Source organism: Giraffa tippelskirchi, chromosome 8 (assembly GCF_054371585.1).
Source record: "Giraffa tippelskirchi isolate mGirTip1 chromosome 8, T2T-mGirTip1v1.2.pri, whole genome shotgun sequence".
Lineage (NCBI taxonomy): Eukaryota > Metazoa > Chordata > Mammalia > Artiodactyla > Giraffidae > Giraffa > Giraffa tippelskirchi.
The window spans coordinates 109434903-109450706 of record NC_137282.1 but is presented as its reverse complement, the minus strand read 5'-3'; the positions used below and the strand labels follow the sequence as shown (position 1 = coordinate 109450706).

Below are 15804 nucleotides of genomic sequence, written 5' to 3'. Positions count from 1 at the left end.
TTGAAGTATTTTTAAAAACAAAGTATTCCATTGTATTTCTGTGCCATAATTTTAATAAACATTTAATTGATATGTGCAATAACCTGTACAAATCATAAGCATACAAACTAGATGGACATTTATAAAGTGAATACACCTGGTGTAACCAACATCTGCATCAAGATAAAGATCACTACTAGTACCACGGTTTCTCTTGTACCATTCTTGGTCAACAACTCACACTGTGATCCCTATTGTAATTTCTATCGTTAAAGACAACTCCCCCTTCCCTCCTGACTTTTCTACTTCAGAAATTTCAAAAAAAATTACAAAAACATATTACAACATATCGAACAACATGGTTGTACAAAAAGTTAATTTAATTCCATCACTAAACTTACTGCCCTAACAGAATCAGTTTTACCAGTTTGATACGAATCCATCTGCACCTTTCTCTATTCTCAAACATATACATAGTTCTGGTTTGTATTTTAGGATCATGCCACATACTACACTCTATTATTAAATAACTCTACAACTTTTAAACACATAATATTGAATGGCCATCATTCCAGGCCACTACATATAGATTTAACTTTTCATTTTTTAATAGATGCACATTGGTGGAGAGTTCTGACAAAACATGGTCCACTGGAGAAGGGAATGGCAAACCACTCCAGTACTCTTGCCTTAAGAACTCCATGCTGCTGCTGCTAGTAAGTCGCTTCAGTTGTGTTCGACTCTGTGCGACCCCATAGACGGCAGCCCACCAGGCTCCTCCGTCCCTGGGATTCTCCAGGCAAGAACACTGGAGTGGGTTGCCATTTCCTTCTCCAATGCATGAAAGTGAAAATTGAAAATGAAGTCGCTCAGTCGTGTCTGACTCTGTGCAACCCCATGGACTGCAGCCTACCAGGCTCCTCCGTCCTCGGGATTGTCCAGGCAAGAGTACTGGAGTGGGTTGTCATTGCCTTCTCAAGAACTCCATGAACTGTATGAAAAGGCAAAAAAGATATGACACCAGATGAGTCCCCCAGGCCAGTAGGTGGTCCAATATGCTACTGGGAAAGAGTGAAGAAATAGCTTCAGATGAATGAAGAGGCTGGGCCAAAGTGGAAACGATGCTCAGTTGTACATGTGTCTTGGTGGTGAAAGTAAAGTTTGATGCTGTAAAGTCTGATGAAAGTCTTATGCTGTAAAGAATAATATTGCATAGGAACCTGGAATGTTGGGTCCATGAATCAAGGTAAATTGGATCTGGTCAAGCAGGAGATGGCAAGAGTGAACATCAACATTTTACAAATCAGTGAACTAAAATGGATTGGAATGGGTGAATTTAATTCAGATGACCAGTATATCTACTACTGTGGGCAAGAATCCCTTAGAAGAATTGGGGTAGCCCTCATAGTCAACAAAAGAGTCTGAAATGCAGCACTTTGGTGCAATCTCAAAAACGACAGAATGATCTCTGTCTGTTTCCAAGGCAAACCATTCAATATCATAGAAATCCAAGCCCATGCCCCAATCACTAATGCTGAAGAAGATGAAGTTGAATGGTTCTATGAAGACCTATAAGACCTTCTAGAACTAACACCAAAAAAAGAGGTCCTTTTCATTATAGGGGATTGGAGTGCAAAAGTAGGAAGTCAAGAGATACCTGGAGAAATAGGCAAGTTTGGCCTTGGAGTACAATATGAAGCAAGGCAAAGGCTAACAGAGTTTTGCCAAGAGGACACACCTGGTCACTGCAAACATCCTCTTCCAACAACACGCGAGACAACACTACATGTGGACATCACCAGATGGTCAATACTGAAATCATATTGATTATATTCTTTGCAGCTGAAGATGGAGAAACTCCACAAAGTCAGCAAAATACAAGACCAGGAGCTGACTGTGGTTTGGATTGCAAAATTCAGGCTTAAACAGAAGAAAATAGGGAAAACCACAAGGCCATTCAGGTATGACCTAAATGTATCCCTTATGAGAATACAGTGGAGGTGACGAATAGATTCAAGGGATGAGATCTGGTAGACACAGTGTCTGAAGAATTATGGATGCAGGTTCCTAACACTGTACAGGAGGTGGTGATCAAAACCATCCCAAAGAAAGAGAAATGCAAGAAGGCAAATTGGTTGTCTGAGGAAGCCTTACAAATAGTTGAAAAAAGAAGAGAAAAGCAAAGGGGAAAGGGAAAGGTATACCCAACTGAATGTAGAGTTCCAGAGAATGGCAAGGAGAGATAAGAAAGCCTTCTTAAGTAAACAATGCAAAGAAATAGAGGAAAACAACAGAATGGGGAAGACAGAGATCTTTTCAAGAATATTGGGAGATACCAAGGGAATATTTCATGCAAAGATGGACACAATAAAGGACAGAAACAGCAAGAACCTAACAGAAGTAGAAGAGATTAAGAAAAGGTGGGCAAGAATACACAAAAGAATGATACAAAAATACACAAAAGAACTATATCCATGGTTATATGGATAACCATGTGGTGTGGTCACTTACCTAGGGCCAGACATCCTGGAGTGTTGAAGTCAAGTGCGCTTTAGAAAGCACTACTAAGAACAAAGCTAATGGAGGTGGTAGAATTCCAGCTGAGCTATTTCAAATCCTAAAATATGATGCTGTTAAAGTGCTGCACTCAATATGTCAGCAAATTTGAAAACTCAGTAGTGAGTGGCCACAGGACTGGAAAAGGTCAGTTTTCAAAGAAGAGCCATGCCAAAGAATGTCCAAACTCCTGCACAACTGCGTTCAAGTCAGATGCTAACAAGGTAAAGTTTAAAATCATTCAAGCTAGGTTTCAACATTATGTGAACTGAAAACTTCCAGATGTACAACCTGGATTTAGAAAAGACAGAGGAACCAGAGATCAAATTGCCAACATCCGTTGGATCATGGAAAAAGCAAAGGAATTCCAGAAAAACACTGACTACTTCTTCATTAACTATACTAAAGCCTTTGACTGTATGGATTACAACAAACTGTGGGAAATTCTTAAAGAGATAGGAATACCAGACCACCTTACCTGCCTCCTGTGAAACCTGTATGCAAGTCAAGAAGCAATAATTAGAACTGGACATGGAACAATGGACTGGTTCAAAACTGGGAAAGGAGTACATCAAGGCTATATGCTGTCACTCTGCTTATTTAACTTTTATGCAGAGTACATCATGAGAAATGCCAGGCTGGATGAAGCACAAGCTGGATTCAAGATTGCGGGGAAAAATATCAATAACCTCAGATATGTAGACAACACCACCATTATGGCAGAAAGTGAAGAGAAACTAAACAGTCTCTTGATGAAAGGTGAAAGAGCAGAGTGAAAAATCTGGCTTAAAACTCAACATTCAAAAGACAAAGATCATGGCATCCTGTCCCATCACAAACAGATGGGAAAAAAAATGGAAACAGACTTTATTTTTTTGGGCTCCAAAATCACTGCAGATGGTGACTGCAGCCATGAAATTAAGACTCTTGCTCTTTGGAAGAAAAGCTATGACCAACCTAGATGGCATATTAAAGAGCAGAGACATCACTCTGCTGACAAAGGTCCATAGAGTGAAAGCTATGGCTTCCTGTGTGGTGCTAGTGGTAAAGAATCCACTTGTCAATGCAGGAGACATTAAGAGACGTGGGTTCGATCCCTGGGTTGGGAAGATCGCCTGGAGAAGGGAACACCAACCCACTCCAGTATTTCTGTCTGGTAAATCCCAAGGACAGAGGAGCCTGGCTGGCTACAGTCCACAGGGTCGCAAAGAGTCAGACACGACTCTTTCCAGCAGTCATATACAGATGTGAGAGGTGAACCATAAAGAAGGCTGAGCACTGAAGAATTGATGCTTTTGAATTGTGGTACTGGAGAAGATTCCTGAGAGTCCCTTGGACTGCAAGGAAATCAAACCAGTCAATCCTAAAGGAAATCAACCCTGAATATTCAGTGGAAGGACTGATGCTGAAGCCAATACTTTGTCCACCTGATGCTAAGAGCCGATTCATTGGAGAAGACCCTGATGCTAGGAAAGATCGAGGGCAGGAGGAGAAGAGGGTGACAGAATGAGCTGGATGGATGGCATCATCAACTCAATGGACATGAGTCTGAGCAAACCCTGGGAGACAGTGAAGGACAGGGAATCTTTGCATGCTGCAGTCCATGGAGTGGCAGAGAGTCAGACGACTGAGTGACTCAACAGCAACAATAACAAAATATACATACTACAAAATTTAGCATTTTAACCATTTAAAGTGTACAGCTTAGTGGCATTACGTACATTTTCACTATCGTGCAACCACTGCCATCTCTTATCTCCAGGACTTACTACAGTAACAGTCATTAAAATTAGGAGAATCGTACCTTAAGGTAGCCAGAGATATCTCAGGGTTACTTGGATAACATCTGAAGTATTTCAAGCTAAATGTGTACACCAGGATTATGAGGTAGAAATCATTTACTTAAGCAGTGAACTACATATATATAAATTAAACAGGACATCAAGATTAATATTAAATTTTCTTAAAATAATTACTATTCTGTTTACATACTGAAGACTCAGAAATGTTTCAGAAATGGAATTGTACTTCAAATTTTTCTCTTTCAATAGTACACAAATCATGCTGATTGGTCCATGACATTCAATGGTGAGTCCCCCCTCCCCCACAAATGGCATTTCAATAAAAACCAAGACAGTTATTTGAATTATCTATATAGAAGATGGCACCAGAATAAAAAGTTTGCAAGAGGTAAGTAACTGTGAGATAACTGTAGTCTTCAGAAGACTAAAACTTGAGTCCTAAACTGTTAAGAACTTGAATTTACATGAAAAACTTGAATTTACCAGAGCTGATGGGAGGTAAAGAAGTCAGACTAGTTGAAAAGTAAAAATATCTGTTTTTCTCCCCTTCTACAGGTGTTGTAAAATCTAGTTTAAAAAGCAGACAGGAGGTCTGGACTCAACCAACCTAAATTTAAACCCTAGTTCTTTCATTTAGTAGCTGTGAAAAACCTAGGCAAGATAAATTAATCTCTCTGAGCCTCAGTTTCCCAACTATGAGAATATACTGACTCTGTAATGTAATAGGATTATAGGTACTTGCCTGGCATACAGTATGGTTTGAAATTTAGTAGTTTTGCTTGTTACATCAATGATTTTCTGCTGCCTGCAACATAAAATCTAACTTCTTCTTTTTCATGGAAGAGGCCCTTCATGATCTAGCCCATCACCTCCAAGGACAGCTTTATCTCTTACAATTCAACGTCCAACTTTTATGCTCCAGTAATACCAACTGCGCCTCTCATACCTCTAAGTCTCTGAAGAGGGACTGCCTCTCTGGAAAGCCCTATGTGTTTTTAATAATTTTATTTATTTAGTTTTGGCTATGCTGGGTCTTCGTGGCTCCATGGGCTTTTCTCTAGTTCTGGGGAGCAGGGGCTACTCTCTGGTCACAGTCCGTGGGCTTATCATCGTGGTGGCTTCTCTCGCTGTGGAGGACAGGCTCTCCAGCGCAGGGGCTCAGGTAGTTGCGGTTTCCAGGCTCTAGAGTCATGGCGCACGGGCTTTGGTGCTCCACAGCATGTGGGATCTTCCCGGACCAGGGATCAAACCTGTGTTTCCTGCACTGGCCGACAGATTTTTGTTTTTACCACTGAGCTACCAGGGAAGAACTGGAATGCCCGCTTTACATCTGACCATTTGGCAAACTCCATCTCACTCATCAGAGATATGCTCATTTCCTCAGTTTCCAAGTATTTACTAAGAGTCTTCCTTGGCACTACGATTGATATTGGATACTATTTCTTTTCTGTAACATTATTGTAGGGCCTCTCCACAAGACTTAAGTACTGATTTTTTTTTTTTTCATCACAGATCTACAGTTTGTGGCTATTTCCATTTCACAAACAGCCATATTATAATTATTTCCAGGTCTGTCTTAGCAACACATCATGTGTTCCTTGAGAGCAGTGACTACCTTTTTGCCCTTTTTGAATCACTATAGTAATTTATTAAGTATTTGCTGAATAAATATCTTGTTAATTACTAAAATACTACTCTTGTCCATTAAGTCAATCAATCTGAGCAACTACCACGTACTCAGTGAGCATGAGAGATTCAAAGTAAGTAAAATACCGATCTTGCCCAAAGTTCTCATTCAGTGACAGAGTCAGATGTATTGTCTACAAATGAAGCATATGAATGAAGTACAACAGGAAAAGAGAGGAAAGAAAATACATTGTGCTAGGAAGAAATAACTGCTTTTCTCCCATATTTTTCTCTCCTAATTTCAATTAAATTCAAACAAATATTTACTGAGCAGTAAGATGTTTCTACCTAATATGGAGAATCACTATGAATGTGATAAATGTTGCCATCAGTGACATGATTTCCCAAAATGGTGACCAATTCTTTGGTAGAGTTCCAATTCTTGGAGTAATCTTCCTTCGAATAATACAGTAGTTTTATTCCTGGAAAACTCAACATTTAATTAAAATCCTGCAAAAAGTTCCATGTGCAAATGTGAAACTAAGTTAGGCTTTAGACTCTGACAGCTATAACAGATGTTTCTCACCTATGTGATTCCCTAATGGAACATTCAGAAGTCATTCAAGGCTCTAGACAATTCTTAAAGATGAACATAAGCACTCCTCAGCTCCACCTGCTAAGTGATGGAGCCCCTTAGTTACTAGCCTGTCCCCCCAGAGAGCAGCACTGCCTCAGTGGAGAATGACCACAGTAGGGGATAGTACAAAGGGCTGTGGGGACATTATGCCAAGAGGTCAGTTAGGAGGTCGGGAAAGGAATTCCTTGAGGAAGTGACTTTTTACCTGAGATCTAATAGGAATTAACAAAAGACTGTGAGAAAGTGAGATGAAGGTAGGGCTAGGAAGACTTCACAGACTACTATGTAAGGAAGTTTGGACTTTATCCTATGGCTAATAGAAAACTTGTGAAGACGGTTATAAACTCATAACTGCAAGTTATAAAAGATATGATCAAATAAAAATATGGAAAAGGACTACTCCTCCTAGGAAGCAGAAATGGGGAAGGACAGGGTCATCTTCTGCTGTGCAGTATTATGTTAATTTCTAGAATAAGCATAATATTTTTAAAATAAAAATTAGTTTTTAAAAAACCCATCAGGCTGCAGTGTAGGAAAATCACTTGAGGTGCAGGAGGAGTCACAGGAATACCTAACTGTCCAATTTGCATTTAAAATGGAGTTCAGTTTGCTAGAGGAAGGGCTGTCATGTTTCAGAAGGAGCCAAAATACTACCAAAAATTCTAGGATTTAAATATGAAAAATTTAAGCACATCTTATTATTTTGTCTATTATAGTGATAGCTAATATTTTCTTTGACTTCCAGCAACGCCCTAAGAACTATGTAACTTACTTATTCCTCAGAAGTCTATAAGATATTAACTACATTTTATAGATCAGTAAACTGAGGCACAGAGAAGTTACTTGCCCAAGGTTACACAGTAAATGACAAGCCATGACTCAAACCCAACTAATCTGGTTCCAGAGTTCAGTCTCTAGGCCCCTGATAGGACTGCCTTTTAAACAGAAACATCAATTTCTGTAACCTGGAAGCTAATAATAAAGAAAACCATTTGTATACTAAAGAACTATTTGATATCTTTGGGCTTCCCTGGTGGCTCAGTGGGTAAAGAATTTGCCTGCAATGTAAGAGACCTGGGTTCAATCCCTGGGTTGGGAAGATCTCCTGGAGAAGGGAACAGCTAGCTACCCACTCCAGTATTCTGGCTTGGAGAACTCCATGGACAGAGGAGCCTGGCAGGCTACAGTCCATGGAGACTGAAGAACCATTTGATATCTTAGTAGTGAGGTGAAAGAGAAAAGTAAAAATCATATTTCACTATTATAAAAATAATAGATATAAAACAGCAGTATGTATATAGTGTGAAAATAAAAATGAGCTATTTTAATAGCACTTGAGTAAATGAGTTCAGAACATTCTAAGTCTAATCTTCACAACATCCCTTTCTTGTAAGTAGGTGGTAAGTATTATCTTCATTTGACAAGCAGATAAATCAAAATACAGCTTAAGTAATTTGCTGAATCATTTGCTGAATGTGAATCAGATCTTTCAAAATAAAATGTCTCTCATACTGGTTTTTTACAAAAAAATACTATGTGAACAAGAAGAAAAAAAAATCAGAGATGCCTACAGAGCTAAAAAGATCATGCTATTTTTTAAGAAGTTATTTAATAAAACTTTTAGAAGAAATTGAACCAAATTTCAGGTATGAAGGGGACAAAGGAAAAGTCTAAAGGTAGCTAATTATTAAAACTTGTTAAAAATGAGGTTTTTTTAATGTTAGAGAATGAAATGTCAACAGGCTTGGTAAATAAAAGATATCAGTAGAACTAGAAGGTTCTTTAAGAGATTCTATAAAGTAATCAGAGATTAAGGATCAAAAAAGAAGAGAGGAAAAAGCAAAAGTAACCATTGAGGCCCAGCTACTTGAGGAAATGAGCTCAACTAGATTTAAGGGCAGGGATGACAGCATATGGACCCTCTGGTGTTACATGGTGCTAGACACATAGTAGGTTTAAACAGTTCTTGACTTATTGATTAGCATCTTGTTCACCACTTGGAAAAATTATGCTAAGAGGTTAAAATTACAATCCTCTGACTTCACAATTTATTGTCATCTAAGAGCTGAAAGATTAACGGGAAAAAAAGGAAATGGAAAATAAGTATTATGGAAGATTTAAATAAATGTATTCTTAGAGTGCCCTTTCAGGAAGACCTCTGAAGATGACCAGACATGCAACTCAAGTGCTAAAGTTTACAAACATTTAAAAAAAAAGACAAGTATCAAAATGAGTAGGTGACAAGAAGGAAAACTTGATCTCAAAACTCACTCTAATCTACAATCAGTTAGTTCTTATATATAGTTCAGTTTACTTAATATTCACAGCAGCACTATGAGGTAGATATTAACTCCACTTTATGTTAACTGAAGTTCAAAGAGGTTAAGTAGCTTGCCCAGCCAGTATGTGGCAAACCCAAGTCTGGACTGTGTCTAGTAATAAGCAACCCGGTTATCTTTTTTATGGAGCACGTCTATGTGCCAGTAAATATACTAAATGATATAAATGCATGATCTCATTTAATTCCATGAGTAGGGATTACTATTTTATCCCCACTTTGTAGAAGAGTTACAGACTTCGGACAAGTTGAGTAATGTGTCCAAGGTTATAAAGATAGTAAAGAACAAAGGCAAGACTCAAGCTCAGACCCACCGAACTCCGGAGCCTGTGCACTGAACCATGCTGCCATATTATTCTCACTCTGCCACCTCATGAACATGTGACTAACCCTTAACAGGACTCTTGGGTCTAGAGTTCATAGGTAGGCTTATCTTTTTCTATTTCATGAATTATCAAGAACTCAAAAGCTCTGTTACTCAAGGGTCTCCTTTCTTTAAGTTCAGGTATGATAACTACACTTTGCTTTTCAGAATACAAACTTTTTATTATACAACAAAATAAAAGGCTGACAGGAGTAATACTTCCCATATACTTAACTTCCAGTTACATAATTTTAATCATTAAAATACCAATTTTCTGTTGACTTTTAAAACAAGATTTAACTATATCACAATTGGTCTCACTCTCCCTGTACGTTAAGTTATTTAAACCAGTGGTTCTCAGTCCTAAGTGCACATTATACTCATTGGGGGCTTAATAAAATATGATGCCTGTTCCCTATGATTCTACATAGGAGTGGGACCTAAGACCCAGGCATGGATATGTTTAAATAACTCCCAGGTGGTTCCAATATACAGCCAGTTGAGAATCATTATATTAACTTAATAAATCTGCTCTTGGCAATTTTTATGAATTTCTTATCCTAATGAGCAGCAATGTCATAGTGTACCATGACAGAAAACAGAAGAAAGAGGAAGCATGCTGACTGTACTGATTAATATGAAAATATTCCAACCACTAGAAAAACGTCTTTGATGAAAACCAAAACATAAGAACATGTTGTTTAAAGTCACATCACAATTTCCACTACTTGGTAGGACTGTATGTATTGGAAGCTATGAAGTACAATGGTCATTTAATTTATTCAAGGAGTTTAGTAAGGAGTTGCACTTAGGTTTTTAGAAACTGAAACTTAGTCAAGATACAGGGGGACAAAATAAGTTGTCATTATATAAATTAAATACATTAAGTAAACTATTAAGTAAAACACACTAGACAATTATGGTTCTTGACTGGCCAAATATGATTTAAATTCATATATCAAATCAACTTATCTGGCAAATAATAATCACATCTTTCTTCAAATGGCAATATTAAGACATTCATAAAAGTGAAAGAAAACCTTTCTAAGTAAGAAGCCCACACATTAAAATACAAATATACAAAGTAAGTAAATTAGGTCCCTGATTCTTTAGCATTGTATATTCATTAATGAGCTTTACTAGAGATATTCCCATTGCTACATTCAACTGACTATTCTCAATGAACATGTTAACTGTACTCTAGCATGGTTTTTATTTCCACGATATCAATTTAAGAAAAACGTCCTTTTAACAACATGATTGTCAATTCCACTTCAGAATGCCAACTGATCATTGCCAAGTGGTTTCAGGTAAATAGACTGCTTAATAATTTTCAAAGTACTGTCATATTTTATCTCTAATTTTCAAAACTAAACTGAGTTTAGTGAGTTGAGGAAACAGTTTCAGTTAGGTTAAGCAACTTGCCAGAGGTCAGCTGGTTAGTAAAGGCTAAGATTTGGGTTAGATGGCTGAAAACTTCCCAAGCTTGGGGAGAGAAATGAACATCCAAAACTCAAATAGGTTAAATGCGAAAAGGGCTACATCAAAAATTTATAATTAAACTGTCAGAAGTAAAAAATAAATGGAGAATTTTGAAAGCAGCAAGAGAAAAGCAACTCTTAACATACAAGGGAGCCCCCATGAGACAGAACAGATTTCTCAATGGAAACTTTGCAGGCCCGGAAAGAGTGGAATGACATATTCACAATATTGAGGGGAAAAAACACTTGTCAACCAAGAATATTATACCCAGGAAGGAAAGTTATGGCCAATCTAGATAGCATATTAAAAAGCAGAGACATTACTTTGCCAACAAAGGTCCATCTGGTCAAGGATATGGTTTTTCCAGTGGTCACGTATGGATCTGAGAGTTGGACTGTGAAGAACGCTGAGCGCCCAAGAATTGATGCTTTTGAACTGTGGTGTTAGAGAAGACTCTTGAGAGTTCCTTGGACTGCAAGGAGATCCAATCAGTCCATCCTAAAGGAGATCAATCCTGGGTGTTCATTGGAAGGACTGATGTTGAAGCTGAAACTCCAATACTCTGGCCACCTCATGCAAAGACTTGACTCACTGGAAAAGACCCTGATGCTGGGAAGGACTGGGGGCAGGAGGAGAAGGGGACGACAGAGGATGAGATGGCTGGATGGCATCACTGACTTGATGGACATGAATTTGGGTAAACTCTGGGAGGTGGTGATGGACAGGGAGGCCTGGCGTGCTGCGGTTCATGAGGTCGCAAAGAGTCGGACACGACTGAGCAACTGAACTGAACTGAGAACAAGAAATGATAAAACAACATTCTTCAAGTTGTAAAGAATGCTTATTAAATAAAAGTATATTAATTAATATCCTAAAAACATATAAATGTATAAAATTCACTAGTAATGATAAATATATTATGAAACACAGGTTCTTTGACATTTTAATGGTGGTATTTATTTACAACTCTAGTTTAAAAGTTTTTTTCAAAGTATTAAAAATAACCATAGCTATAATACTTTGATAGTGGTTAAGTAATATAAAAATATGGAAACTGTAACATCAGTAATCTAAAATGTGATAGGGAGATATGTGGAAGTGTAAAGTTTCTGTATGCTTCTGAAGTTGTTATCAGTTTAAAATAGGATGTTATACTTATGTAAGTCTGATGGTTACCACAAAGGAAAAATCTATAGTAAATACACAAAAGAGTATGATAAAGGATTCAAAGTGTAACACTACAAAAAGTCATCAAACCACAAAGACAGCAAGATAGGAACAAACAATTTACAAAACAGCCAGAAAACAATTATCAAAATGGCAACAGTAAGTCCTTACATATCAATAATTACCTTAAACATAAATAAGTTAATTATTCAATCAAAAGACAGAATGGTGGAGAAAAATTTCTAAAAAAAATTTAAAACACACAAGATCCACAATATGCTGTCTAAAAGAGACTTAGGACACAAGTAGATTGAGAAATGGAAAAAGATCCCTCAAGAAAATGGTAACCAAAAGAAAGTAGAAGTAGCTATACTTATAGTAGACAAATAAGACTTGAAATTAAAAATGGTCTAAAGAGACAAAAAAAGTTTATCATATAATCATAAAGGAATCAGTCCATCAAAAAGATATAACAACTGTAAATATATAGTACCCAGCATCAGAGCACCTAAATACAAAAATCATATAATCACAGAACTAAAAGAAGAAATAAACAGCAATACAGTAATAGTTCAGGATTTTAATACTCTACTCTTAACAAAGGATAGATCCACACAGATAAATAAGGAGACAGTGGAGCTGAAAAACACTACAGAATAAATGGCCATGTGCTTAGTCACTCAGTTATGTCTGACTCTTTGACCTCATGGACTATATAGCCCACCAGGATCCTTTGTCCACGGGGCTTCTCCAGGCAGGAATCCTGGAGTGGGTTGCCAAGCCCTCCTCCAGGGGATCTTCCCAATCCGGGATCAAACCCAGGTCTCCAGCATTGCAGGCAGGTTCTTTACCATCTGAGCCCCCATAGAGGCCCAAATGGCCATAATAAACATGTAGAGAACATTCCAGAAATGGTATGGACCTAACAGAAGCAGAAGATATTAAGAAGAGGTGGCAAGAATACACAGAAGAACTGTACAAAAAAGATCTTCACAACCCAGATAATCACGATGGTGTGATCACTCACCTAGAGCCAGACATCCTGGAATGTGAAGTCAAGTGGGCCTTAGAAAGCATCACTACGAACAAAGCTAGTGGAGGTGATGGAATTCCAGTTGAGCTCTTTCAAATCCTGAAAGATGATGCTGTGAAAGTGCTGCACTTGATATGCCACCAAATTTGGAAAACTCAGCAGTGGCCACAGGACTGGAAAAGGTCGGTTTTCGTTCCAATCCCAAAGAAAGACAATGCCAAAGAATGCTCAAACTACCGCACAATTGTACTCATCTCACATGCTAGTAAAGTAATGCTCAAAATTCTCCAAGCCAGGCTTCAGCAATATGTGAACCGTGAACTTCCAGATGTTCAAGCTGGTTTTAGAAAAGGCAGAGGAACCAGAGATCAAATTGCCAATATCCGCTGGATCATCGAAAAAGCAAGAGAGTTCCAGAAAAACATCTATTTCTGCTTTATTGACTATGCCAAAGCTTTTGACTGTGTGGATCACAATAAACTGTGGAAAATTCTGAAAGAGATGGGAATACCAGACCATCTGACCTGTCTCTTGAGTAACCTGTATGCAGGTCAGGAAGCAACAGTTAGAACTGGACATGGAACAACAGACTGGTTCCAAATAGGAAAAGGAGTACGTCAAGGCTGTATACTGTCACCCTGCTTATTTAACTTATATGCAGAGTACATCATGAGAAACGCTGGGCTGGGAGAAACACAAGCTGGAATCAAGATTGCCGGGAGAAATATTAATAACCTCAGATACGCATATGACACCACCCTTATGGCAGAAAGTGAAGAAGAACTAAAGAGCCTCTTGATGAAAGTCAAAGAGGAGAGTGAAAAAGTTAGCTTAAAGCTCAACGGTCAGAAAACTAAGATCATAGCATCTGGTCCCATCACTTCATGGGAAATAGATGGGAAAACAGTGGAAACAGTGTCAGACTTTACTTTTTTGGGCTCCAAAATCACTGCTGATGGTGATTGCAGCCATGAAATTAAAAGACGCTTACTCCTTGGAAGGAAGGTTATGGCCAACCTAGATAGCATATTTAAAAGCAGAGACATTACTTTGCCAACAAAAGTCTGTCTAGTCAAGGCTATGGTTTTTCCAGTGGTCATGTATGGATGTTAGAGTTGGATGGTGAAGAATGCTGAGCGCCACAGAATTGATGCTTTTGAACTGTGGTGTTGGAGAAGACTCTTGAGAGTCCCTTGGACTGTAAGGAGATCCAATCGATCCATCCTAAAGGAGATCAATCCTGGGTGTTCATTGGAAGGACTGATGCTGAAGCTGAAACTCCAATACTTTGGCCACCTGATGCGAAGAGTTGACTCATTGGAAAAGACCCTAATGCTGGGTAGGATTGGGGGCAGGAGGAGAAGGGGACGACAGAGGATGAGATGGTTGGATGGCATCACTGACTCGATGGACATGGGTTTGGGTAGACTCCGGGAGTTGGTGATGGACAGAGAGGCCTGGCGTGCTGCATTTCATGGGGTCGCAAAGAGTTGGACACGACTTAGCGACTGAACTGAACTGAACTGAGAGAACATTCCACCCAATAGAAATGGAACACACACTCTTCTCAAGTGCACATGAAACTCTTCCCAGGCTAGATCATATGTCAGGCGACTAAGCAAGTCTCCACAAATTCAAGATAGAAGCTATATCGATTATCTTTTCTGACAACAATGGTATGAAACTACAAATCAACAATACGGAGAAAGCTGGAAAATTCACAAACACATAGAAATGAACACATTACTGAACAACTAATGGATCAAGAAAGAAATTTAAAAATGTATAAAAATATATCTTCAGACAAAATGAAGAAAAAACACAACACACCAAAACTTATGAGATGCAGCAAAAGCAGCTCTAAGAGGTAAGTTTACAGCCATAACCACATACATCAAGAAAAAAAATGAAGATGTCAAATAAAAAACTTTACCCTATGCCTCAAGATACTAGAAAAAGAACAAATTAACTCCCAGTTTAGCAGAAGGGAAGTTAAAAAATTAAAGCAGAAATAAAGGAAGCAGTGAAAAACGAAATAATAAAAAAATCACCAAAATCAAGAGTTGGTTCTTTGAAAAGATAAACAAAATTGACAAAAAACTTTAACTAGCCTAAACAAGAACTTAAAATTATAAATGAAAGTGGAGGCATTATAACTGATACCACAGAAATACAAAGGGTCCCAAGAGACTACCATCTGTTGCTCACTTGCTTAGTCATGTCAGACTCTTTGCAACCCCATGGACTGCAGCATCCCAGGCTTCCCTGTCCTTCACCATTTCCCAGAGCTTACTCAAACTAAGGTCCATTGAGTCGGTGATGCCATCCAACCATCTCGCCTTCTGTTGTCCCCTTCTCCTCCTGCTTTCAATCTTTCCCAACATAAGGGTCTTTTCTAATGAGTCACTTCTTCCCATCTGATGGCCAAAGTATTGCAGCTTCAGTTTCAGCATTAGTCCTTCCAATGAATATTCAGGACTGATTTTCTTTAGGATTGGTTGGATCTCCTTGCAGTCCAAGGGATTCTCAAGTGTCTTCTCCAACACCACTGTTCAAAAGCATCAATTCTTCAGCTCTCAGCCTTCTTTACTGTCCAACTCTCCCATCCATACATGACTACTGGAAAAACCATAGCTTTGACAAGACGGACCTATGTTGGCAAAGTAATGTCTCTGCTTTTTAACATGCAGAGGTTTGTCATGGCTTTTCTTCCAAGGAACAAGTGTCTTAATTTCAAGGCTGCAGTCACCAACTGCAGTGATTTTGGAGCCCAAGAAAATAAAGTCTCTCACTGTTTTCATTATTTCCCCATCTATTTGC

At 38.4% G+C, this 15804-nt stretch overlaps 1 protein-coding gene and 1 long non-coding RNA gene across 9 annotated transcripts in view; both read right to left on the bottom strand.

Moving 5' to 3' along the window:
- Positions 1–15804, bottom strand: part of TNPO1 (transportin 1) — a 91121-nt gene that overhangs the window by 49236 nt on the left and 26081 nt on the right. The gene's annotated exons all lie outside the window — the stretch shown is intronic.
- LOC145516827 (uncharacterized) lies at positions 5777–14785 on the bottom strand. Its single transcript, XR_014061794.1, has 2 exons — positions 14385–14785; positions 5777–11457 (listed from the first exon to the last, which is right to left on the bottom strand). It is a non-coding gene; the product is annotated as an uncharacterized LOC145516827 (long non-coding RNA).